At 44.5% G+C, this 26,072-nt stretch overlaps 1 protein-coding gene across 5 annotated transcripts in view; it reads right to left on the bottom strand.

Moving 5' to 3' along the window:
• The window catches only part of PACRG (parkin coregulated), a 582,662-nt gene that overhangs the window by 156,728 nt on the left and 399,862 nt on the right, over positions 1-26,072 (bottom strand). The window lies entirely within an intron of this gene.

Raw genomic sequence — 26,072 nt, 5'->3', positions numbered from 1 at the left:
ACCTGGCCTCCTACACACTCCTTCGGGGTTCTTTATTTATATCCCTATGCAGGAGTGCTTACTGAGGCCCAGATAATCTGGCTTTTTCTCAATTATTCATGAGATTTAGGCAAAATTGCATATTTTTTATTTCACTTTTTTCTGGTATAAATTACTGAACTCTCAGGCAAGGAATCAATCCAGGATCTCTTCGCTAGAAGCCTCTCTAGGTTAGCTTGGCTTACTATTTCTTATTTCAGTGTGAAAACCATCATTACAACTACTTCTCTTTGAACTCTGAGAATGGAGAATCCTGAAGATTTGACAGTTGGTGGCAATTTATGTAACTTGTTCTATTACTGTTGGCAGAATGTAGGAAAACATAGGAATGAAAATCTGAATCTCTAACACACGCACGCGTGCGCGCGCACACCCCCCCACACACACACACATTTATATACTGCCTTAGCAGCAGCAACAGACATGGCAGTGCTGGGACCCCAGAGGGATCAGGGGTCATTTGCTGGAGGGGGCTCACCACTTAGGCCGACTTCATTTTCATTCCTTAGTTACTGATTAGTTTCTAACAATCCACCGGCAAAGATGCGAAGGCCTGGCTTGCCTCCCTCCTCCCTTGGGGCCTCTCCCCTGCTGCCCTGGGGTGGGTGTCAGTGGGGACGGCTCCTTTGCACACACCTGTCTTCTGAGCCACAGGAGCTACAGGGCCGTCCTTCCAGCTGCCCCCGCCCCTCCCCTCCCGTGGCTGCTGAAATCCCCGGGTGCTCTCACTGTTCCCTCTGCTGGCTACTCTAACTCTCGCCCTTCGAAGTCCAGCTCCAGCCCCACCTCAGGGAAGGCTCCGCCGCGACCACCTTCCTGGGAACTCCTCGGCCTCTGACTTCACAGCCTGGCCTCTAAGATCACTATGTCGGCACCTCTGTGCCCCCTGCTAAACCCGTGCTCCTTAATTATCAAGGAGCAGAAACAGCAACTAACATTTATAAGGAGCCTTGGGTATGTAGGGCCTTTGCATACATTTGGCGCTTATAGAGACCTCTCAAGGTCGGTTCACAGGCCATTTTCCACATGTGAAAACAGAACCGTGACCGTCGCTGGTCCTGAGCGACACAGGTGATGTGGTGGGACAGAGGCCCCATGGGTCTGCTCTACAAGCCCAGGCACTTGAGGGGCACGGCGTTCCTCCCTCGACTGTGGGGTCTTGGGCTGTTTCCCCTCTTTCCCCCCGCCGAGCACTGTGGCTGGTAGTGAATATTTGCTGCATAGAATTGGGTGGGAGGTAGACATGAAAGGTGTCCGTGAGCTGGGTGATTTGATCCCACCCCATGCCCGAAGGTCATGAGGAGACTGTCTTTCCACAGCTAGATCTCTGACGAGGCTCCCAACAAGGGGCTGATGTTCCTTGGGCCGCAGGAAGCACCTCTATCTCTCTAGGGCTCCGTTTCTAGAGAAACCGGAACATAAATGTATGCTGGCATATATCAAGACTAAGAGAGACCCAGTTGTGAAACTATTGATGTTTAAGACTTCTTGGTCCTTTAAAAAATTGTACGTACTAATAAGAAATAATAAAACATATGCACTCCAGTGAAGTGTAAAAATGGGTTTATGATGAATCCTCCCTGGAAATTAAAAGTTTTCAATAATTCTCTTAAAGTATGCACTTATTTCATCATGCTGCTTTAGAAGTGTTTTCCCATATGTTTCTGTCACTTTAAATTTCCTTATCGTTGTTTAACGGATTGTAAGGTAAAAAATAATTAATGTCATTTATGGAAACCTATATTCTACAGAATGCATGAAAGCCTTGTCATGGGAGGATTAGAAACGTTAAGACAGAACTCAAGGACACGAAACTGCTGACCAGCAGGGCGCCCATACTCTGCGGATCCAGCCCAGACCCCGGCTTCTGGTTGCTGGGAATGGCCCAGTTCCCTGGGTGTCAGATCGCTCAGGAATGGAGGTGAAGCAGTGCATGCTCCATCGTCCCAGGGCAAGGACATCTAACAGGTCCACCACCCATCCCAGATCTAGCACTAAAGCCCTGTGTCCTGGCCAACTTCTCAGACTGGAACAAGCCAGGATGGTTGGCCACCCCATCAAGGTGCTATCCAAAGCAAGGATCAGCAAAGAATGTTGAAGCTATTGAGAATTTTTAGTATTCGTTGGCTTACCGATTAGTATGATCAGACGTTCTCATTTTGAGCAATAAAAGGTTAACGTTTGACCTAACTTAGAAAAAGGACTCTTTCTGCAGTTCTATCAATACATTTGGAATGCCGCTCATGCAATTCAATCCCTTTTCCTCTCCTACTCACGGCTATGTGCTGTTCGGAAACTATGCATGAACTTAGAAGTATGTGACACGTGCCCACGTTCATACCCTTGGCGCTTAAAGTCCAAGGTTAATACTGTTTGCCTCAGAGTGAGGTCATGCAAATGTTATAGATCATGGAATCAGACATGTAGACATTAGGACAGGTGTGTGTGTGTGTGTGCGTGCATGCCTGGGGGGAGGGGGGGGGAGGCTCTCATCCTGACATGATGCCCATGTCCCAATTTCTGATGGCGCAAAGAGAAAAACTCCCTCTTCAGGGGCTGCCACAGGCTCTGAGCACTGTGAATTGTCTAAGACTGATGAATCACAGATCTGTACCCCTGAAACAAATAATACATTCTATGTTAATAAAAAATAAATAAAAAATAATAAAATAAAAGGTGGAGCCCAATTTTTCTCCTCAAAAAATAAATAAATAAAATGGCTATTTCAATAAAGAAAGAGTATTACGGGATAAAAGGTTTTACATTAATTCCAATTTCCCTGAAGACATTGGCACACATTATCAGGAATTGGGAAGTCACACAGAGAAAGGCCTATCTAGAAACCTCTTCCTCTGTAATACTAAAAAGACTAGTACCCTTGCACAGTGCCTTCTATGTTTCAAAATGCTTTATATGACATCACAACTTCACACTTTTTGCTTTGTGCATTTGACATGGACTAGAGAGCTATTCTTTTTAATTTCCATTTGGATGTGGCTAGTTCTATGTTCCTCTGAAAGATAAGATAGCCTTTGCTCTGAATTGTTTCCTTAAAGTGTTAGGTAATGAGAGAAAATTTAAAATAAGAGTAGAAAATCGCCACCAGTTTCATAAGGACAGTGGGTGAGTGGGACTTTATTTTGATGATATACCTCTAGACAAAAGCATTTACAGATGGTATTTTTTTCTGTTATAGCTAAAGGTGATTTCAAAATAGGTTCATACTCTAGAAACAGCCGAAAGCGCGGAAAATGTCCATAGAGATGAGAACGGAAAGCCAGTTACAACTGCATTTGGAAGGAAACTTTTACTGTGAAAAAAAATTAAACAACCACTAATAAGATATGTACTTCTTTCCTGGAGAAAAAGAAACGATCTCAAAAATTTTAGGCTCAAGTTTTTAAATAAAAAAGTAAAAATATCCCCAGTAATACAACCCTAAATTCAACATATTTTTTCTATTTCAGTTTTCTCCCCCGGCTATCTTTCCCATTTATGCTTTGTGTCATTCCATCATTCTAGTGGGTCTTATTACCTGCCTGTCTGTCTATCCATCTATGATCTACCTACCCGTTTATGTCTCTATCTTTTGGACATCTACTTATCCCAGGTCTTGTGTTATATAGAGATATATTTGTTTATATTTTATTTCTTGGCTTTTTTTCCTTCTTAAATTGAAGAAATTATCATTGGAGTTTCACACAGATAATAGGTCAACAGTTATAACACCGTAAGAGGCGATATTTATCCATTACCAAGTGCCAAGCATGATTGTTCTACTGTTTATAGAAGCCATTTGGCCTAATGCTACCCCAAGTCCTGCTAAGGTAGATTTCATTATTTCGACTTTGTTTCTGCAAAGGTGGAGAGTAGTTCAGCAGCTTGTTCAAGGTCACATAGTGAGGTGAGGCTACAGAAAAGTTCCTAATAACCCTGGAACATGAGGGGCCTCGGGGTAGAGGGGTTGTGGGGAACGGGGAGGAAAGAGTCCAGGATCACTGCACGATGTAGCTGCTGGTTGAGCGGAGGAAGGGCAGTGTCATTAACGGAGACGAACAAGCTATCAGGGGCTGTTGGGAAGTGATAATAGTAACAGCTTTCACGTTAGGCACGGTGGATGCGGTCAGGGTGGCAGGCACTGCCATGCACCTGTAACTAATAAGTGAGCATCTTCATTTAATTCTCTCAGTGACTCCATGAGGAACATGATGGGTTTGATTTTGGACATGTTGCTCTGGATGTGGCCATGAGATGAGCCAGGGGAGATGTTGGGTGGGTAACTGAGGCACAGAGGCAGAGTCTGAGCAAGAACCAAGTGAGCGAGCGATCGGCACAGAGGCCATGGAGGCCATCACGCAGATTGGTGACTGGAAGAGGCGCCTCTTGCAGTCAGGGAGCAGGAGAACGAAGGAGAGAAGGGTAGGAGGAATGCTTGCCGAGCTGTGAGGGGAAGTCTCAGAAGCCAGGCCAAGACAGAAGGAGGTCTGCAGGGTCAGCCAGTCAAAGGAGAGGCTCTGAGGAGAGACAGTTCAGACCTGGCAATATGAAGGTCATGGCTCTCCAAAAGAGCAGCTGTAGACTTGTGGTGGGGACTGAAACTTGACTTCAGGATGAGGACAATGTGATCGCATGGAGAGGAAATGGTATCTTAGGCACAGAAGCTCCCTTTCTAGGCAAGTCAAGGAAAGAAAGAAGTGCCATAAGATTCAAACGGAGGTGAAGGGAGAGCGGAGGGGAGGCAGGGCGAGTTGTTTAATTGTCCTTAGCTGCCAAGGCTCCAGGTAGTGCTGGTGCAAGTGGGATCCCTTTCTGCCTGTAAACAGTCTCTACAGTGCATTTCCAGGAAACGGACGTCGGATGGGGTAGAGCGGGGAATCCTTGGTGGCTAGCAAAAGGAAGTTGCATGGAATGGAAAACACGGTGTTATCAGGACATATGAAAAAGAAAGAGGAGGGTGGCTCAATGCTCTTTTTCATTGGATACATGTCTTAATGGATTTCACGGTCAAACTTATTATGTCAGTAGAACTGAACTCAAGAGACAGTCTCAGAAATGTGGTCAGGGTGCGTGTATAGTTAACAGCTTCCTTAGCAGCACTCTCTTTGGATTTAATGGCTTCAAGATAGGACTGAAATTTAAGGAATTATAAAGGAAATAAACAACTAACCAATGTAATTTATAGAACATTAAAAAGAAATATGAAAACAATCAAAGATCATTCATCTGTATGTGGTTGAGAGGGCCAATACAGCCCTAAATACTATCTTCCTTGTGCATGGACAAAGAGACTCCTTCAATTGTCACCTTTGAAAAATTGCCTCATTTTGAACACAGTGAGAGCTGAGGGTCAGTGGAAGTGGCTTCTCTCTGAGGACAACTCCACATCAAGATGAAAGTTGAAGAGGATGTCTCTCCGTCTCAGGAGAGAAGGCAAGACATAACTTTAGGGGAGAAGCCACCTGGAATATCCCTAAGTGTTCGATGCCTACAACATGTATTGATGACAACGAAGGGGCAGATATAGAGGGAGGAGAGAGAGAAGGAGGTAAAAAGAGAGGAGTTGGGGCAGCTGGCCCAATTCCCAGTGGCCAAACAGATCTGCACATCCTAATTTCCATGGCTAGTTTTAGTAACTCCAAAATACTTGGACATCGATGCCTTTACAATAAGGCTATCGGGATGAGTGAAGCAACCATGGCCTAAAAAATAGCAGCCTCTTCAGTATAGGTGTGCCAGGAGGACTCCAAATGCAGCATAACCTCAGCCATGCTCCATCCAGGGCAAAGGACCGGGGGTAGAATGGCCCTGGTAAGCCCGTCTTATGTGTGGTGGGTAGGCAGCACGTGGCTGTGAGCATCCACCAGCTGGGGAGTTCTCAGGGGCCCCACTGTGAGAAAGAAAGACCAAAACGAAGACAGGCAGAGAGCTCTGAAGGGGAGAGGGGTGGAGAATAAAAGATAGAAAGAGACAGACTAAAAGAAATAATTAAAACTAAGTTCTGGGGCATCCTGAGTAAATACAGCCACTGGGGACACTGGCTATGAGATCTCTGGACAGTGGAGGTGGGGGCAGTCTCCAGCACAGATGATTCCTTGTTGTCCAGGGTGACCAGTAGTAAGAGATTGACTTCTAATCCAACATGGGTTTGAAGAAGTCTCTGATTCTATATGTCTTCCAACATATCTAAAATATGTACAACACTGAAAAGACATTTTTTTTGAAATACTTGTAGGTATAACTTTCAAAACAGGACGTGCTGGTACAATTTTTAATGTTGAATATGAAAACTTACAAAATTATCTTTGAGGAAAAGTCATCCAGTTAAATAATACAAAGCTTTAAGAAAAGGTACCTCCTTAGCTGAAAGCTGATGCATCCATGTCTTCAGAGTTTTCCTTCTTGTTCTCAAGGAAGACTATATATGGCCCACATTTTGTATACAACATCTAGATTCTTAAAAATTGTCTGCCTCATAATCCCTGGGAAGAACTGCCTTGCTAGTAGTGTTTCATACTTTGTAAGAGAAGTTAGAGCAATCCAAGTTGAATAATGGTGAAGGTACCCACTCTGACCTTGCCTCTTCACACATTGTCTTTAAAAAGTTTAAATTAGCCCTTGAAAACAAATTGAAAACAAAACTGGAGGGTTTTCCTCTAGGCGTTTGAAAGACTGACAATCATTTTTTATCCCTTCAATCTAAGTGAAGTCTCATGGAAATGGTTAGAGCAGCAAAATGTGTTCTATAATTTGATATTCATAAAAATATAAAGTGGCACATTAAGACTTTTTGTAGATTCCACTGCCAGCTTAAAAAATGGATACTTTTAAAATTGCCCTGAAGTTACATGCCAAATGTGTTTGAAATTTATTTTATTTGTCATAAATATTCATTTGAATTAAAGCCTTCAAATGTCATATCGAGGAACATATTGTAATTTTTTAAAACAGGAAAAACAAAGGGTTCCTATTTATGAGGTGTAAAAAAGTTGTTTTTTTTTTTTTTTTAATTTCCCAAAGGCTTGGGTCTCAGGTTTATGAATTACAGAAGAGTAAGAAATCTTGGGCATTTGGAAAAATGGAAATCCCAGGTGTGGAGAAGTGTGTCAGATCGCTTCTGCAGCAGGAAATCTAGTGACAGCCACAGGCTGCACAAAGTTACAGATGTCTGCGCCTGTTTAACATTTGACAAATGCTCTCAACACACCTGACCTGGGAACCAACAGGCATAACCACCCTCCAAAAAAGAAAATTTATTTTCATCAAGTCTAAATATAGTTCTAGATAAGCCATCCTTGTTGGAGAAATCTAGCTTTATACACCGTAATAAACAATGTATTCAAAATGAAATAAACACCTTAATTCATGCTCATCTTGAGACATACACACCAAAGTTTAAATGTTTAAAAACAAGGCCATAAAGACATTTTTATGGTTGATAACAAACTACAAATTTGTCAGGGGGAAAAAATCATCAAATGTTTGACAAAAGAGCTGTGGTAAGACATAAACAACACAGTATTCACTGTCTAAAGAACCAGAGGGGGAAATACAGCTTGTCCCTGATCCCACATTTTCAACTATGTGTGCTATGATTACAGTTATAAACAATGGCTACTGTGTCAGCACAGAGAAAAACAAACAATAGGTCTTTTTCCGAAAGTATCTGTAGGAAGAACATACAAACGAGTCAACAAGGGAATGAAATAATCCTTGTGTTCTTTGTAAAAATAATACTTAAAGGTTCATTTGCAAGAATGTTGGTATTCTTTTCCACCGGGCGTCTTATTTTCCTTCATTCACTATAGAATTTTTCCCAACTTGCACCTGGTTTGACCAGCAGTCAGCTGGCTTCTGAGGATTCTCCCTGTGTTGTTCCCTCCAACCCCCAGAGACTCTGTCGACAGCTGCAGAACTGTGCTCTCTTTAGTTATAAAAGCAAGCTTGTGACATCCTTTGCTTGATTCAGTTAAAAACTGAATTAATTGAAATCAATTCGACAAATACTCCCTCAGTGCTTACTGCGTGGAAGGCAGTGCTGGTTTGGGAGGGGATATACTGAAGAGAGGAGTGAGCCATAGTCTTCAAGGAGCTTACAGTCTACTTTGGGGTATAAGACAGGGTAACACAGGCAAGACAAAGTGTGTATTTCATAAGAGACAATGATGAAGTGTGGCGTTAGTTTAGAGAAAAAGAGATGGATGGAAATGTTGCCAGATAGAGGTTCCCTGAGAACGGTCTTGAAGCACAAAGGGTTTTAGGGTTGGAGGGCGGGAATGGGGAGAAGGTAGCATTCTGCTGATAGAGTGAGAACAAAGTGTGAAGTATGGTCCACAGACGAGTCACTGAGATGGATGGAGCCCAAAGTTCCTGGCTAAAAATAGTGGGGGGTACGAGTGAAGCTAGAATCACAGGATCTCACAGCTAAAGGACAGACTCATACAATCCTAGAGCTAAGGGAAACCTTCTGAAGGACTTACGTGGGTGCCTTCGCTCAAGAGAGGAGCCGGCTCAGGCCAGGGGGGCACTGACTTTGCATGGATGGTGGCCGGGTGGAGGGCATTAGTGCAGTCCAAACTGGGAAACAGGGATCTGAGCAGGACGCTAGCCCTGGGCAAGGCAGTGAGGAGTGGGAGGGGCACCTCACAGAGGGTGATGAGGCAGAACAGAGAGATGCGGAGGTCAGAGAAAGGGGGAAAGTCAAATGACATCGAGATTTGACACCTAGGTAAAGCCAGGGAAGGCCTTTTACAGAAATCTGGTGCTGAGGTTGGAGGGAATTTGATTTGGAGGGTTCAGAGGGATAGTGATGATGAATTTGTTTACTATTGCGTTCGTGGTATGAGTGTCCATCCAGGTGGAAGGGTTGAGGAGAAGAGGCTCATATTTTATGTTGTTCTCCTGAACCAAGGATTAATTAAGAATGCCTTTTCTAACTTGAGTTCAAGTAACATTGAAATAATAATAATAATATGTTAATAATATTTAATTTTAACATTCTAATATGTGTTAAATAAGGGATTTCTGATTTGGGTTGTTTCAGGAGCACAGAAAACATTGCTAAGAGATCGTTTGGGTAAAAGACTTTACAAGGGAGAGCAGCATGGGAACGTTGGCTGAACACACTTGCAATTGCCTTTGTGGGCATCATTAGCAGAAGACAAAATAAGACAGGACTCATCAGGGAAAGAAAAGTAAATTGGTTTTGACTTTGTCTTTTGGGCAGGCTAACAGAACAGATGAGTGGATTTAATACAAGAGAAAGAACCTTAAACTTTTGCCCCATTCCAGGCTGGGCCTTTCCACAGATTTTGCCGAGGTTCTGCAGTGAGGGGTTAGTTTGTTCTCATTAACTTTTGTTCTTGTTAATGTTTTTGACCTTTGAAGTCTGATCAGAAGAAAAGTAGAAAGTAGATCATTTTTACCTTCTCTAAGGAAAGAAATTCAGATTTCATAAGAAAGCACATTCTTTCCAGGCCCCCTGTGCCTCTGTGCAGGGCCTTTAGACAATTTTCAGACATATTTAACCTTCAGAATTACTTCAGTGCATTGGGCTCTTTGCTTAAGAGCCTGAGTCCCTTCCTGTGGGGCCTGTCAGAGCACTGGAGCCTAATGCAACTCTTTGCATCAACCAGATTGTTCCTTAATCTGTATTTTAGCTTTAGAAAACTTAGATTCAAACACTGGGCTCAAGGCAGACTGTTGCTGATGGGCCGCATCTTTATGACTGTGCTTTTGAGGAACAAATATACATGCAGATGTTTGTGGACTTTGAGTTTCGTTGAAGAATACTTACAACTTTCATTTGAAATTCTCTTTCTATTACATTTAGGCAAGTTTTCTGGCTCCTAGTAGGCTACTAATGAGTCATCGCTGGTAAGGTTTACAGGTTAAAACGTTTCTGTGAGGATAGCAATGAGCTGTTTTTCCTCATTTGCCGATTATTGAGAAGGGAAAACCAATTTAATGCAATCTGGACACAGTTATATTATTAAGACCTGCATTCAAAACCTACTTTCTTCTGCAGATGGTTGACCTTGCCTACTTGGAGTTATCATTCTTCTTTTCAGATTCTGTCACTTCTACTTTTATGGATGAATTCCACCGCTTTTGTGCCGTTACCGTTACCAGATATAACTCACAAAAACAAGCGACAGGACACCTGGGAGTCTGACCGTGCAAGCATTAACCGAGCGTGTCCTGCGGGACCAGTGTGTCAGCATTTACATAAACTGGGGGCCGTGAATGCAAGCCCTTGTCCGTCACTGGCATTGGGCGAGTAGTACTGGGAGCAGCTGACTCTGTTGATGCTGATGGGTTGGTGGCTGCATTTAAATACTTTTTCACAAAACTCATTTGTATCTTGGGGCGCCTGGGTGGCTCAGTCGGTTAAACGGCTGCCTTCGGCTCAGGTCATGATCCCGGGGTCCTGGGATCGAGTCCCGCGTCGGGCTCCCTGCTCGGTGGGGAGCCTGCTTCTGCCTCTCCCACTCCCCCTGCCTGTACTTGCTCGCTAAAATCTTAAAAAAAAAAATCAAACTCATTTGTATTTCTTTTCCAAGAAACCAACATGGAGTTAGCTTGCCGGCAGACTACCACGCCCAACTTTCAATGAAACAGAACGCGTTGTTGTTTCGTGTGAAAGGGACCATGGGAGAGACTAGCAGTCTGTAAACTAAGTGTTGATTGAAGCACTTGCTACAATAAATGATTGGCAAGGTCATTCAGCCTTTAAAGGTAGCAGATAATAAATGTGCAGAGCACAAAACATCTAGTTCGTTTCTGTTCTTCTCGAATATAGTATAACAAATGCCCAGGCAGCAATAGATACTTTTCCTTTTCCATGGATCTATAAAGGGATTCTTAAAACACTGTGTTAACAAACTGGCTAACAATTCACCCATAGAATTGCGTTGCCTAAAACCAGAAGTTGTCATCACAGCTGTTACGTATTTGTGAGCAAACCTCTTATCAGTTCATTTCATGTCTGATTCCTCTGCAACAAAATTATATTAGACATAGAACTTAGTAGCACAGATGATGCTTTCTTTGATCATACAAAGGGGGTTTTATACATGAATTATAAATCTCCACTTTCATTTCTTTTGGCAGAATTTTTCTGCAGTATCATTCCACTTCACCATCTTTGACATTTTTTTTAAATTATCCCCCTCATATTTTGTTAGGCTAAAAAGGGAATGATCTCTACTATTTCCAAGGAAAGTATGTTGATTGCTTACAAGAAGGATAAAAATGTAGAAGATGTTTTTCAAGTTCTAGCATACATTCCTTAATTATTCTTAGTAAATATCTACAAGTGAATAGCATTTGGAAAGGTCCCAAGCCTGGAGCTTGTTATATATAAAGAAATCCTTTCGCTACTACCAAATGATATCTAGATGGACAACAACTGTGTTTTGGATTCTCAGACACGACAAAGGAATAACATGTAAGGGCTTGCAACTATGAGGAAATTTTGGTGCGGAATGTATCATAAAAATGAAATTAGACAAAGCAGGGGAAGAGAAAATGGGGAGGCTGCCCTTTAGAACCACAGAATCAAAGACTCTTCACATTTTCAAGCCAGAGAAAGGACCTCTGGGTTCCCGGGGCCAATCCCTTGGTATGGGCCCTGTTTCCGAGGAACAGTCTTTGAGACTGGAGTCTTAGTACCCAGACTTAATAAAGGAGGGGTTACACTCAAAAATAGCATCAAATTAGAATTTTTTAATTTTAGAAAGAGAGAGTGTGCATGCATGAAGTTGGGGGAGGGGCAGAGGGAGAGGGAGAATCCTCAAGCAGACTCCCTGCTGAGCTCAGAGCCCAACCAGGGACTTGATCCCACGATCCCCAAATCATGACCTGAGCTGAAATCAAGAGTCGGACGTTTAACCAACTAAGCTACCCAGACGCCCCGGGATCAGGTTAGAATTTTATCAAGGTCACATCTAAGAGAATACATAGGTTTGCTATAGCAGCTTTGGGGACTGAAATATATCTTCCTGGATTCACAGTTATTAACCAGTCATTTTGATCGGGCACAGGTTTAGCATTGGCTGTCATCAAAATGACCGATGCAGGACCAAGTCAATTCAACATTGACTAAACATTTGGTAAATGCCTACTGTGTACAAGTCAAAGAAGATAATTATTTGGGAGAACCTTTCCTACACAAAGAATGGTTGATACAGGGCTTATCCCTTTGTGTTGGGAAGCAAGCCAGGACTGTGCTTGGAGACTCTGCAGATCACATAACTCCATTTAGAAAAAGATTTAATATAAATGCACAGAACCTCAAACTAGCTGCAAAATGACAATTGGGAGTTTTGTTTTCGCCCAGGGAGCACCAGGATGCGATTTTGTGTTTAGAAAGTCAGCTCCTGTGGCTGTGTGCAGGTGCACTAACAAAGACAGGAATGTGGAGTCTCAGTCAGGAGACTTACATGCCAAGCCAGAAGTGAGATGAAGTGAGATGGGGAGAGTCTGAGCTCAGACAGAGGCCATGGAAGGAGAGCATGAGGAAGCCTTTACCACTTGGATCCCCAAGACTGAGTGAACTGACTGGATGCGGGTGGTGACAAGAGGATAGCACCCAAGATGGTTCTGGGGTTCCAGCAGGGGTGGCGAAATGATCAATTTATTAATAAATACTGGGCATGCAACAAATAGGAGGAAACAGACAATGAATTCAATTTTGGTCATACTGGGTTTCGGGTGTCTAAAAGGCAGTTGAAAACATCAGTTGGTATTCCGGAGAGGGAAGGCTTTTAAAACAATAGACCCAGGATCCGCTGACCTGGAAGTGAAGTGGATGAAATTGCCCAGGACCGTGTGGAACATCAGCCACTCCAGGGTGGGTGGAGGGAACGAGTCAGAGAATGCAAGTGAAGAGAGAAGGATCAAAGAGGAGAATGTCGAGATTTCATGCCCACTAGTAACCATCAAAGTCATCATTCTGGGTGTACTGTGGGTGGGCGGAGGACCAAGGCTGATTAAATGCTTGCTGTCTGTGCCAATGAGGAGTTGGACAGAATGGCGCCTCCAGGGGTGGGGGTTGGGGGGGGCGCTGAGTGGTGGTTAGTAACTATTTGAGGAAGAGAAGTGAATTCTATCAAACTAAGTTGGAGCAAGGGACTGTCCCTTTTGAGTCCGTGAGATGGGGCTGGGGTGCAGAAGGGAGTCATCCTGAGCAGTCGTCTGAGATGTGCACCTGCTCCCACTGGGCCAGGAGGTACAACAGGTTCCAAGTGAGGGGTGCTGGAACTGGACAAATGGACTCAAGAACCCAAAATCTTAGCAAGGATATAAGGCAGAAAAGATTTGATTGGGGCACAAGTAGGGAAAGCAGGTCTCTAAACCTGCACTAGCTGCATGAAGGAGAAATTTGAGGGAAATCTGAGAGGGGAGACCACGGAGTATTCCTTTTTCATTGCAGCTCTGGAGTCATGTGTAGCCTGCGTCCCTGGACTGTGGCGGGGGGGGGGGGCTGTGGGGACACAGGCGGCAGGTGGCCCAGGGTTCTGGAATCTGCCCCTGGGGCTCCATTCTGAGCAGAAGAGAGTAGATCCAAAAGGTTTCTAGAGAAGCAGATACACCACAAAAGCTATGGGCTAGCTAGACTGTCAGGAGGGTTCTAGAGGATTGTCGGCCATGCGTAGTGCCAGGGGCTATAAGCCATGGTGGAGTATTAGCAGAATGGCCCAGTCACCACTTGAGGAAGACTGGCTACTGTCTATGCTGGGCGGAAGCAGAGAAAGGTGGGGAGTGGGCCCTTTCCCCCTGCCTGGGGGAGGCAGGATCACTTCCTGGGCCTTAGAATAGAGGCGGGTGAGCCAAGGAAATGGAACAAACCAGAGCAGTAGCCTAAACCTAATTGTGGCAAAACTATCCCCCTGTAATTGACGGTAAGTGTCCTGACTGGACCTGGTTGGGAGGTGTGGGGACTCAGAACCAGGAAACGGACTGAGATACAGAAAAATAATGAACATTTCAGTTGGTATTCCTCATTTCCATTATGGCCGCCCCTAAGCTAAGGTGGTTGCTTTGAATTTTATGGGATAAGGCTGATGATCTGGTTATTTCCTTCAGGATCTTATCAGGTAGTAACGGAAAGATGAGGAACTTGTAACTAGGCCACCAGTTTACACTGTAGGCATTCCATTTGTTCTCCTGCTTATGAAATTTTTTTAAATCACCTAGTATTTTCCTAAAAATTGGTTACTATCTCTGCAGTGAAATGTACTGATTATTAAAGCAACAGCATTTAACATCATTAAGCCCAGTTCATTTGAAAAATCTCGATTTCCTAGGACGACCGGGAACTATCCTGGGGCTTTACTCAGGCTGAACTTAAGACCTGAGCTTCACATATCCTATTAAGATGTCCCTGTGTTATAGGAGTTGGGTGGGTTGTTTTATAACAAGGTCCCTCTGATCTTTCTTTTTTAATTTCATTTTCGACTACAATCCAGGCTTTTTCTGGACAGTTCTTCCCACTTACTTTTTTCAGTAAAAGATCGAGCGTGACAACCCCAAGTAAACCCCATCTCTCCTTTCTCTTCCTCTCCGCGCGCCCTGCAGGGCTGCCGGATGGGGAGTGAAGGCCTCGCCCACCGTCCCTGGCTGTTGATAGCAGTGTTTGGGCCGCTTGCGACCACACATGCTAGGTTAACTCCTTTTTTTTTTTTTCTTCTTTTTTTCTTTTTTTGGTTTCTGCTCATTGCATTGCCTTTCTGGCTTCAGCTCTCCCAGCCTTTCAGGTATCAGGCCAGGAAACAAATCTTTAGTGATTTGGCCTCATTTGCACTGTTTGTCCCGTTTCCATGTGCCCACCAGGTCTCCGATGGAGCCAAATCGTTGCCTTCTTATCCTTTGCATACACTGGCGCGCTTGTTTGTGAAGCTTGGAGCACTGTCTTTTCCAAGGCCGGTCAGCTTTCTCTCCCGCCTCGCACCGCGTGATGCCTTTACATACGCTTCTTTGGGGTCGCGCCCTAAGCGAGGCTTAGAATTCGCTGCATCTGGACCACTTAGAGCAATTGGAGACATCAGACCTGGTGGGGCCAATGGGAATGAGCCGTGCGCGCGCGCACACACGCGCCCTTCTTGTTCCTGTTTAGATACCCCGAGCTCTTCGCAATTATTAACGAAATACAAGATTAAATAGATTGTAGCATTATTTAGGCAAGACTCTTTTCTAACAGTTTTCATTATAGCTTGATACTCCAAATTTCACCATTTGTCAGGGCACAGGAAAGGTATCAGGGACAGTTTTATTGAGTTAGCACTGGAGGCATATGTAGAGACTCGGTGTAACCTGTAGCATTAACGAAACAATTTATGTACAGGGCTGACTAGACACTTAAATGGACCTAAATTGAATAAGAAATGTTACTTTAAAATTTCCAATTACTCTATGTTCTATTATCTATGAGTGCTGCATATTAGCACCAGGGTAAATTTCTTAAGAAACTGCATGCAAGGAGCTAAATTTGCACATTGATTTTTGTCTTTTGTCTGCAGTTTAAGGCTAATTTAAAAGGATGGTGAGGAGATTCTATTTTCAACTGGCTGAAGTTCAATAAGAATATAATAAAACACTGTTATAGCAAACTCTTTCACAGCGAAATTTTGGCAAAGCTAAATCTAATTCCTTTCAATGTGCTCCAACACAGCCAAAATACTGTTCTAGTGAGCAAGACACCCATTAGAGTGACAAGCTTCCTACAGTACAAGGATTTTTCCATATTTTATTTCAAAGCAAATCAGCATTTCATTGCGAATTAAGAAGGCAAAAAGGAAATATTTTATAATAAAATCAATAAAACCATACAGTTTCATTACAGCTATATTTTTATGATAAGCCTGCATTTCCCTAATTTCAGAAGCATATTTGATCACTTTAGACAGAGGAAATTACTTCATTTAATTATTTCTGCAGTGAAAGCTTTGTAATTCTTTATAAAGCCTACTGATTAGCTTAAAAACCCTAATGAAAAGAATGACCATATAACAGATCTCTTTGGGTACAAGTCAAGAATGGGAAGTTTGAAAGGTATTCTTTTTCTTTGTTTTCTTTAAACCTTACTGCTCCCTCCCTGCCACCCCCCCCCCCAGCCAGGTTGACCTTTAAGTCTTCGGCTTCTCTTCCATGGAAGAGCTGACGGGAGGCTTTAGAGGGGCATAGAGTGAGACTCTTAAAATCAGGAGCATCAGATGTTTCTGTGTGCTTTGTGTTTCAGTCCCCGCTCATCTTCCTAAAACACTGGGCTTTGTCACATCACGTCCCTACAGGTGGCCATTGGCTTCCCGTTGTTTTCAGGACAAAGTCCTTCAGTCAAAAGCAGGCAGTGTTCCCCTTATTGGCCTGGTACCAGTTCCCTGCACACCCACAGAGCGCCTCCCAGCTCCCGTCCTCCTCTGCTCAAGATGGAGCTCCTCCCAGAGCCACTGTCCTCTCAGCGTCCTCTGAGCATGCCAGGGGGATTCTCGCCTTCTTACCCTCTTAGACCATTTTCCTGATCTCAGATGCCCTCCATCCTCATTCACTCATTCTTCCCTCCTTCAGCTGGTGTGTACTGGTCACACAGTGCAGACCAGCCCCACGGTTTCATGTCTGCACCTTCTAGACCACTCAAATCCTACCCATTCCTCAAGCTGTGTTTCTTCCACAAGCTTCCTTGACTGAGAAAGGCTGCCAGAATCTCTCCCTCCTCCAGACTCACAGCACCCAGCTTACCGACCACTCTCCTCAGGATAGGCAAGCTGGAGTCCCTGTTAGAACCATCCAACGAGAGTGCGCTCAGCAAATGACTGCTTCTGTGGCCCCCAACAGGTCACATTCCAACAGGAATACCTACACGTTTCCGTTTCCTTGTCAATAAAGTAGGAGAATGCTTACATCACCATTTTACTTGGAAAGATGAAATGAGATAATATAGGTCGAAGTTCACATTTATGTAAGGAGTTATCATTTCACATCCATATCCGTGTTTAAATGTGTGTTTTCTTAATTTTGTTAATTAAATACTTGGAGAGTCTTCTTTCCAACGAAGCCTGCTGGATGCAAAACAGACCCATATTGAGATTAGGCACCATATTAAACAGCAAGAGTCTCTTTTTGAATAGATCATGACTCTAGAGATTATTTCAGCAGCACAGAAATTAGTGAGGATTGTTATCGTGATCGAAGACAATAAGCCTCATCAGCAGTCTTATTTGGATTGATTTTGTAGATGAGAACATTCCAAAGACTATTCTTGCATTGTGCTTTAATGGAGAACCAGAAGAAAGTAAAACCAGCTATTCATTTAAGCAAAGCCTAAAGTATTGGGATTTTTTTAGTAACTTTCATCCATCAGCAGATTTTCTGAATTGAATTTTCCGAAATAGGTGAAAGCGATGACTTCCCTCGGGGGTGGGAAGCAGTGGGCTCTCTAAAGAAGCCTAAGTGGACTCTAAAGCTACTTCACCAGCGAGCAGGGAAATACAAAGGGCCTAGAAAAATCTATCACTTTCAATTGCAACTACTAGGGGAATTAAGTAGGTTAAGCCCGTAGAAGGTTCCTAGGTAACTTATTTGAGTTGAAATGTGTCCAAGAATCCTTAAACCTTACCTAAGAGCAGGAAAGCTGTAAGGATGGGAAGTGATTAGGGACTTTATTTAAGACCCCATCCAAAAGGGAGCGGCATCAACGCCGTGTGGTTGCTCTGAGCAGCAGGCTGGGTGCGCTGGGTCCCGGTTCAGTGCTATCTCCCGGATCAGCAACGTGATACTCAGCAGCGCGTCCCTGGGCCTCACCAGGCCTCGCAGGCAGTGCTGACAGGTAAAACTCATGGGACTGGGGTGTGCACAGTGCTTTTCTTCAGGAGTTTAAAACACATTTATAGGAATGGAGTGGTTAGTGGAGAGAGAACAGGCAGACACTGTACGTTCCCGACTCAGGAAACACTGCTGTCCGGTTGGCAAAGCAGTGACCCGAAGTGTATAATAGCAGAGGCATGTCCGTTTTTTTTAATTTTTTTATTTTTATTTTTTTGCCACCTCAGGCAGAGGATCTGCAGTTTTCAGCCCCCACACATGTGGATGTGCTCACAGGGCCAGTTCGGCCGGTGGTGGCGGCTGAGGAAGGGGCAGGGGGACGACAGCTGTCATGAGATGCGGAGGCCGGGAACAAGTTCACAGTGTTCGTCTCTAGGCACCCACAGAAGAATGGAGAATTGGTTCTTTCATCCCCGTCCTCTGCTCAGCTTTTCATTGCCCCTGAACCTCTGCTGTCCCCAAGTGGCCGTCCGGATCACCGAGGTGGCCACAGAGATGCTGTGTGGGGAGGCAAACGTTTGCTAATGCTTACTGGTTAGCAAGGTTGTATCACATACTCTTCTTCTCTGAGTTTACCGAATAGCCCGTGGTGTGGTGGTAGTGACGTGGTTAGATGCGGTCAGTCGGACTCGATTTCAAACCCCTGTGCAGGCAGGCATCTACCAGCAACCTGGGAGGGGTCCCTCAGCCCGGCCTCTGTGAGCTCAGCACCCCTGAGCCCCAGTCTCTCCTGCACCAGCACCCGGCCATAGGACCAATGGTCTGGTGCTGCTCTGACTTTTGGGGAGGGCTGCAAAGCTGAGTAGAGACACGGATTTTGAGCCGACATATCTGGGCCACACCCTGGCTCTGTCATTTGCCATGTGAGTGCCTTTTGGGTAAATGTCTGCCTGAGCCCTAACTCTCAAGTATGTACAGTGGGAATTAAGCAGGGATTAAGGAGTGCACCTGTCCTGATGAGCACTGGGTGATGGACGGAATTGCCCAAATCACTGTATTGTACACCTGAAACTAATATAACACTGTATGCTAACTGGAACTAAAATAAAACTTAACAAAGAAAAAAATATATATAATGGGAATTCAGATACCATCAGGCAAGGCACATGCAACCTTTGGCGCGTGATCATGAAGTGATCAGTCCATGAGGGGCAGCGGTTGTTGTTAATAATTTGTGGATAATCTTTGAGAAAAGAAAAGTAAAAGCTGATTTTCCACATGATACCAACCTAGGAAACAGCTTTTTGGCCTCTACGTATACTTGAACAACCAAATAAGTTGCTTAGAAGAGAGTATGGGATTGAACTGCTTCATGGTGACCACGCAGAAACCCTCCCATAAACTCAGTGCAACTCTTTAACAGGATTTTCATGATCTATTTATTATATCCACATAATAACTGGTGTGAATTCATTACTCCATATGGGAGTATAATAGTAAATAATGTTATTGCGGGTACTACTAGTTAATAGAAAATCTTGTAAAGGATTCCTGATATTTTCAGGAATATTCTTGTTGATAAACCCAAGCATCACGTTCCCTCAATGGAAAGAAGCGTTTATCTTTATGAGCTTCTCATTTTTCAGAAAGTACCAGTTGGGCGAGTGACTCACTTACTGCTTTCCACCGGGGAAGTGAATACGCCCAGGAAATGGGCAGGAAAACTTAATTTTGAGCAAAAAGCTCAATCCCTTTCAAAGATGCAGGCCAGATGGAAGAACAGGTGAAGAACAAGGGCAAACAGGATGAAAACAAGAATTATGTATGGCTTGGCAAGAAGTGTAATGATCAGAGCCGAAAGCCAGGCAATGCAAGTGATATCAGAGCCAATGTCGTCTGTACACAGACATCTTGAAACAAGTCTAGCCACTGGATGACTTGAGCCAGTCATTCAGCTCGCCAAGCATGTGTTCAATGTTCATGAGCATTTCACGAGGGCTGTGATCCGTGCCAGGTCACAGCCCCGGTCTGTGTAGCCTCGGGCAAGTAGCTCACTTGTCCAGGCTTCAGAATTTCGTTTGTAAATGGATGGGCTAGAACTAGATGGCGATTCATGGCTTACGCCTTGGATATTGCTAAGATAGTTATAAAGAACTTTCGGAGATGGTCCTCTGCCTCCAGGGAGCTGGCCACAAGCACAGGACATGCAAGGACAGCTAGCCATGTAAGACTCTCCTAAAAGGAACACTCATTGTCCAAGGTGGCACCCAGGTCACTTGCGGGGCTCCGTGCCTTATTTCCTTCGGAATGGCTCAGCAAGGGGTTTCAGTGATAAAGAGGGTAAAGACGGAGTTGCCACTGTGCCTGCTTCTTCCCTTTTTGCCTCAGTTCCCTACAGGGGTCCTGTGGATCCCCCTCACCTTCTAACAAGCTATCAGTGCAATCCAAGCTGCAAAGGTTTTTACCATAAAACATCTTTCCATTTCTAAAACAGAAACCTATAGTTTAAACTTAAGGTATTTTACTGAGTCCCAAGTGGTAAGTCTCCGTGACATATTTCATCACACTGAAAATTCAGCTCATAACAAATGAAAAGTAAAAACTTTAAGTCTATAAGAACAGAAGGAATTCGGCCTTTTTAAAGAAAAAGCTCTATCAACCCAAATAGGAATTGTCACATGTAATTTTATCAAAATTTGCTTGTAATACATGACTGTTTTACCTTTGAATGGCAATTTGAAGCAATGAGTTCTACAAAATTACCAGTGATATAGAAGGCTGAAACTACTGTGCCTGATTCCTCCTTTCTCTCTTGTGTCTTTGGACCGGATGTGGGGAAGATGGAGAAGCTGGGCATTTGGTCATTCTGGCACCGACTCAGGGAGCCTGGAGATGCAGCCCATCCTATCAATGCACAAACTTTTATTAATATGTCTAACAGTAAAGATTAGGTTTGCTTGCATGTGACAGAAAACCCTACATAATATTGGCTCATGGGAGATGGACACTAATTCTTTCTCATGTCAATAAAAGTCAGGAAGGAAACAATCTGGCTATTAAGAAGCCTAAGAGCTCCACAAAGTCATAGGAGAACTGGACTTCTACTTTTGTATTTATTTATTTATTTTTTTTTAAAGATTTTATTTATTCATCTGAGAGAGAGAGAATGAGAGACAGAGAGCACGAGAGGGAAGAGGGTCAGAGGGAGAAGCAGACTCCCCGCCGAGCAGGGAGCCCGATGCGGGACTCGATCCCGGGACTCCAGGATCATGACCTGAGCCGAAGGCAGTCGCCCAACCAACTGAGCCACCCAGGCGCCCTCTGCTTTTGTATTTAAATGTCTTGCATGTATCTTCTGTCTCAAGATTGTTTCATAGACAAAAAAATGGCTGCTGGGGCTTCAGCCTTCTCACCTGAGTTCCAGGCTCAGGAAGGACAGGAGACCTGCCCTCCCCAGCTGAAGGCCACACAACACTTCTTCCCCTCTGTCACCGGCCACAAATTAGTCGACATGCCCAGCTTTAGGAGTAGTTATGAATCTTGTCTTGCTGCTGAGGGCAGTGGTCTGAACAAAATAGCAGTTTGGTTATTAAGGAATAAAGGGAGAGTGGAGGTTTCCAGCATCCGGCAGCACCTGCCTCAGTGTGTACGTAAACATGGGAGACAGTCTTTACATTGCACAGGACGCTCCTCACATTCCCTCTGACCTCCTCTTCGCTCTCGTTCCTGCTGGCCGAGCCCCTTCTGCTCTCGATCTATTATTCCCCTATTCCAGAACTTTCTCGCGCGAATGCTCCCTGCTCTGTCTTGAATCAGCAGTTGGCCATCTTTGAAGTGCCAAGAGGAGAACAAGGCGGAGCAGATTGGAGCCTCTGCTGAACCAGTGCTGGAGCGGGGAAGACATGCACCTACTGAGCCATGGTGAGTGGCTAAGAGCTGTGGACAAGTCCGCGAGGCCACATAAGTGCCTGAGAGGAACCGAAGCCAGCTCAAGTGTATTCACAAGACTCTTCTGATTGGGAAAACATGGTCGCACCTAGCCCCTCCCCCCCAAAAAAACCCTCCCTTTTCTCATTCTTTCTCAATGCTCTTTTACTCCCATTGTCCATTATCCCAGTTTCTCAGAAGAGGGATTTACCATCCCTCAGCCATCTGTGGACTGGCCTCTGCCTGTACCACTCTGCTGTGACTTCTCTTTCGGAGGCCACACATTCTCCAAGATGCCGCAGCCTGGAGCCCTTCCTCAGGCTTGGTCTTCACATCCTTCCCTCTCTGTGGCTTCCACATAGTGTCCAACCCTGGTTTTGGAAACTCTCTACTGTGGGCTTCTCTGACATGGGGCTCTTCTGCTCTCCAAGCTCTGGCCCTCTAGGTCTCCCTCCGGCTCATCTTCTCCCCCCTTACCCCTCCCACATACAGGTGTTCTTGAACGGAACTGTTCTCGGCTTACTGTGCTTCTTCACCACAAGATTTGGGTTGGTAATTTATTCAGCTTAACATTTTCAGTTGTTGGCTTCAAATGGATGCTCCCAAATCTCTCTCTCTCCCTCCCTGCTCCCTGACCATCCATGTCATGAATTGCTGCTCAGTTACGGGTGATGCCTGGGGGGCCCCAGCAGTGCCGCGGCCCCTGCCCACCATCTCCTGCAGTTCCCACTGGCTGCCTGGGTTTGGCCTCCTGCTCTTTGTCCTGGCAGTGCGGTCGCCTCCAGGCCTGCTCACCTGATTCTGGCCCCAGCTCCCCAGAGCAGTTGCCACTCTCTCTGGCCCCAGTCACAGCGGTGATTATGTCACTCATGTATTTGCAAATATTCAACAGCAACTTATTGCCTGTGGCATCAAGCCAGACTTCCGGCGTGGCCTCAAACACCCTCTACTACTCCTCGGCCCTCTTCTCTCTCAGGTCTTTCCTGGGCCACGACTGCTGCAAGCCTGTGGCTTCTGTTCAAAGCCTTGACTCATGCCATTCCTCAGCCTAGATTGTGCTTTTCCCATCTGCCTTGCTTTTGAAGTCTAGGTGAAATGTTTTATGAAAACTTTCCTCATCTCTAAAACCAGGCTCTGATGGCATTTCGTTGGCGTCTGTCTATGGCCCTTGTACAGCTTATCTCCTGAACTTGAAAGCAGTCTCCTTAAGGATAGGAATCTGGCCTGAGTTTCTGCCCCTCTCCCTGTCTCCCTCCCTCCCTCCCTCCCTCCCTCCTTCCTCCCTCCCTTCCTCCCTCCCTCCCTTCCTTCCTTCCTTCCTTCCTTCCTTCCTTCCTTCCTTCCTTCCTTCCTCTTTCTTTCCATTTCCAGCACTTAACAGAGCCTCTTACTGGACAGGTGTTCAAGAAACATTAACTAAATGAATAAGACAAATGATAATCAAAAGAAACAGAGTCAAGGACATGGCCAGGCTAGTGTACTACCTGTGCAGGTGAGCAGGTGAACACAGAGAATCTTCCTTTGTTTTCCATTCATGGGGAAAAGTGTCTGTTAAGGAATAGGACAGTTTTACCTCTTGGAACACAGCTTGGATAGTGCACAACTTTTCTGGATCAGGGACATGTGGGTGCTTCTCCTGTCCATCCTCTGTGGCCAATTACAGCCCTGGCCACTTGAGGAAATGAAGGAGCCGAGTGTGAGGAGTGAAGACGAAGTGAGTGCCTGTATGCAGACAGATTGAAGAAGGCCCACAGGGAGGGGAAAACAAGATGGAGCAACTAACATTTTGTAATCACTCAATTCATCTACTTGTATTTCGCTATTTCTCTGAGTAAGGTTATTTGGACTTGGACGTCAAAATCCCTAAATTAGGTAAGCACCCAGAAATAACAGAAAAGACATTTTACCTGGGCTTTGCATAGGAGAACTGAAACATTAAATCAGAAAGGATTCTAGTCTCCGAGATTGGAAATTCAAAACTGAAAAAGCCAATTTATCTTCTGACCCACCCTGTACCAGAAGCAAAATGTTGGCTTATAATTGAAAAGTGCTGAGTCCCTTTGATGGAAATGCTACCTGAGGAAGCAGAGCTATTCCTCCTCTTCTGATGGATGTCACTCAGATCCCATCTGGCTTAGCACTCTGTCATGTTGTGCTCATGTGCTGTGTGACACCTAACCTCTCCCAGGCCCCATCGTGCACCCCAGGAGCTGTATTCCTATAAGCTAGTGCTTTCATGCACCCCTTGGGCTTCCAGAGAAATCCACTGAAGTATTCCACCCAAAATAATTGTTGCCCACAATTCCTCAGGAGTGGTAGCATCAAAAGTGGCTGGGTGGGGGTACTCTTGAACCACTTTCTGTGGCCTTCCTACGTCTCTCCCCACCAAACCAACTCAAATAAGTGTATAACCTAAGCAAGAATTCTGTGCTTCCTCTGCAAACACAGTTTCAAGAGAATGTCCTTAGCCCCTTCCAACCAGATCGCCTCCCCTGAGAGATTTTGGAGCAGACATTGTTACCCTCGATTTAAAATTAACTCTCCTTCCCCCAACTCCTCAGACCAAACCCAAAGGCAGGTCTGAAAAGAGTAGGTTTCAGAGAAAATACTAATCTACTGCCCCTTCTTCTCAACAAACAATATCAGCAACGAATTTAGAGGAATAGAGTTCTGGGTTAGGAAATAGGATGAGAGTCTGGGACAATTCGCCTAATGAAGATTAAGAAAGGGGGAAATGAGTAGCTTTCAATTATACAAGTAGGTGATGTGGGAGACCTGGGTTGATATTTTAGCTCTGCTACTAACTAGTTGCACTTTGGACAAATGTCTTCATCACTCTGAGTTTTCATTTGCCTATGTATATAAAGGTAAACACAAGACCTCCGACTTATGTTTGCTGTGAAGATTAAAGGAGGTGACTGAGGTAAAGGTAGGTGCCTCAAGTGGCCACAGCACCATTAGCCACAGTGACTGTCATGGCAATAATAGTCATAGATATAATGCCCAGCTCTTTTCCACCTTGAGTGAGAATTGAGTAAGAAACTGACACACTGTTATGAGAGGTAGAAGTTGAATACATGAAATCATTTCCTGGCCGGAGAGTGACAACCGACAAACTTGGAGTCTGCGATTCTCCTGAATGGTCCCTAAAATAGAACACTTTCCATGAGTTAGCCATGGCTTTGGTATGGCTCTACAGGAAGGTAATGAGATAGATGGGTTGGTATGCAGTAGAATATGTGTTTATGATCCTATGACTAGGCACTGGGAGCTGGAAATGGTATGAGTCAAAATCTCGCTCCTCTGTTCCATGTTCAGACTGGATGGCAACATGCCCTCTCAGCCAGAGGGAAAGGAGATTTCACATAAGAAATCACTTCCAGGTCAACAGCATTATTTGGGAGGAGCACTGTGGATGGCTGTGCATTCCTGAGTCATGCATTCTCTTACAAAGGGTAGTGAAAGAACTACTTGGTTACTTTGGATTTTTTTTTGCCTCGTCATAAATGTTCAGTTAGCAGCTGCTCAAGGGAACGCATGCCAACCTTTCTGCATTTAAGTATCTTTACCATTGGGAGCCCAGAGTAAAGCCTGAAGATCGGGGAGGAACTAGACACCACCACTCTACAATTTTAAACCAGGAACTCACGAAGTGCTGGTCAAGTGTGGGTGGGGACTGCTGCTTTGGGAACTTCCAGACACCCACTAAGGTACTTTTCTGCTTTTTAGTGTAGAAAGAGTGACCTTAAAAGCATTTTGTATAAAAAGGGAAGCAGCGACTTGAATCACTATCCCATGTTCTGGAGGTCTGGAGGCAAAAATCATTTGAAATGTGTGGGGAGATAGAAGAGCAAAGTGATGATTCTTACGTAAGTTAGGATGCTCCTACCTTACTGCAGGATTCAAAAGCCTAAAGATAGAGTCCAGAGGAGGAAACCTATGTCATGATGGAGAACAGTCGTGTTGGGGGTTCCTAAAAGGGGTTATGGGATCTTTATGGCCCCAGCACGCAGCTCTTCTACAGTCTTGCCCTGGATGAGCTGGGACCATGGCACAGAATGTTTCTGTCCTGAGGACTGACTATTTTTGGGAATTCCAAATCCTATGTGTTACTTTTGAATTTTTTTTTTTTTTGGTTATGGAATAAATGTTTAGAATTATAGAGAAATTTAGAGAGAATTTGGCTCAAGCCAATATCTTAATTTTTAAGGTAACTTTTTTTTTTCTGATTATACTGTTCATTGTGAAAGAGGTGGTAAACAAAGCAAAGGATGAAGGGAACAGTCAGGTATCCTCTCCTTACCAAGAAATAGCCATCACTGCCATTACGTGCTTCCTTGTGTGTACTT

This window comes from Callorhinus ursinus, unplaced genomic scaffold (assembly GCF_003265705.2).
Source record: "Callorhinus ursinus isolate GAN/ISIS: 27379988/994484 unplaced genomic scaffold, GSC_fseal_2.0 scaffold6, whole genome shotgun sequence".
Taxonomy (NCBI): Eukaryota; Metazoa; Chordata; class Mammalia; order Carnivora; family Otariidae; genus Callorhinus; species Callorhinus ursinus.
The sequence above is the reverse complement of the archived record's forward strand: the minus strand, read 5'-3'. Positions and strand labels throughout refer to the sequence as shown.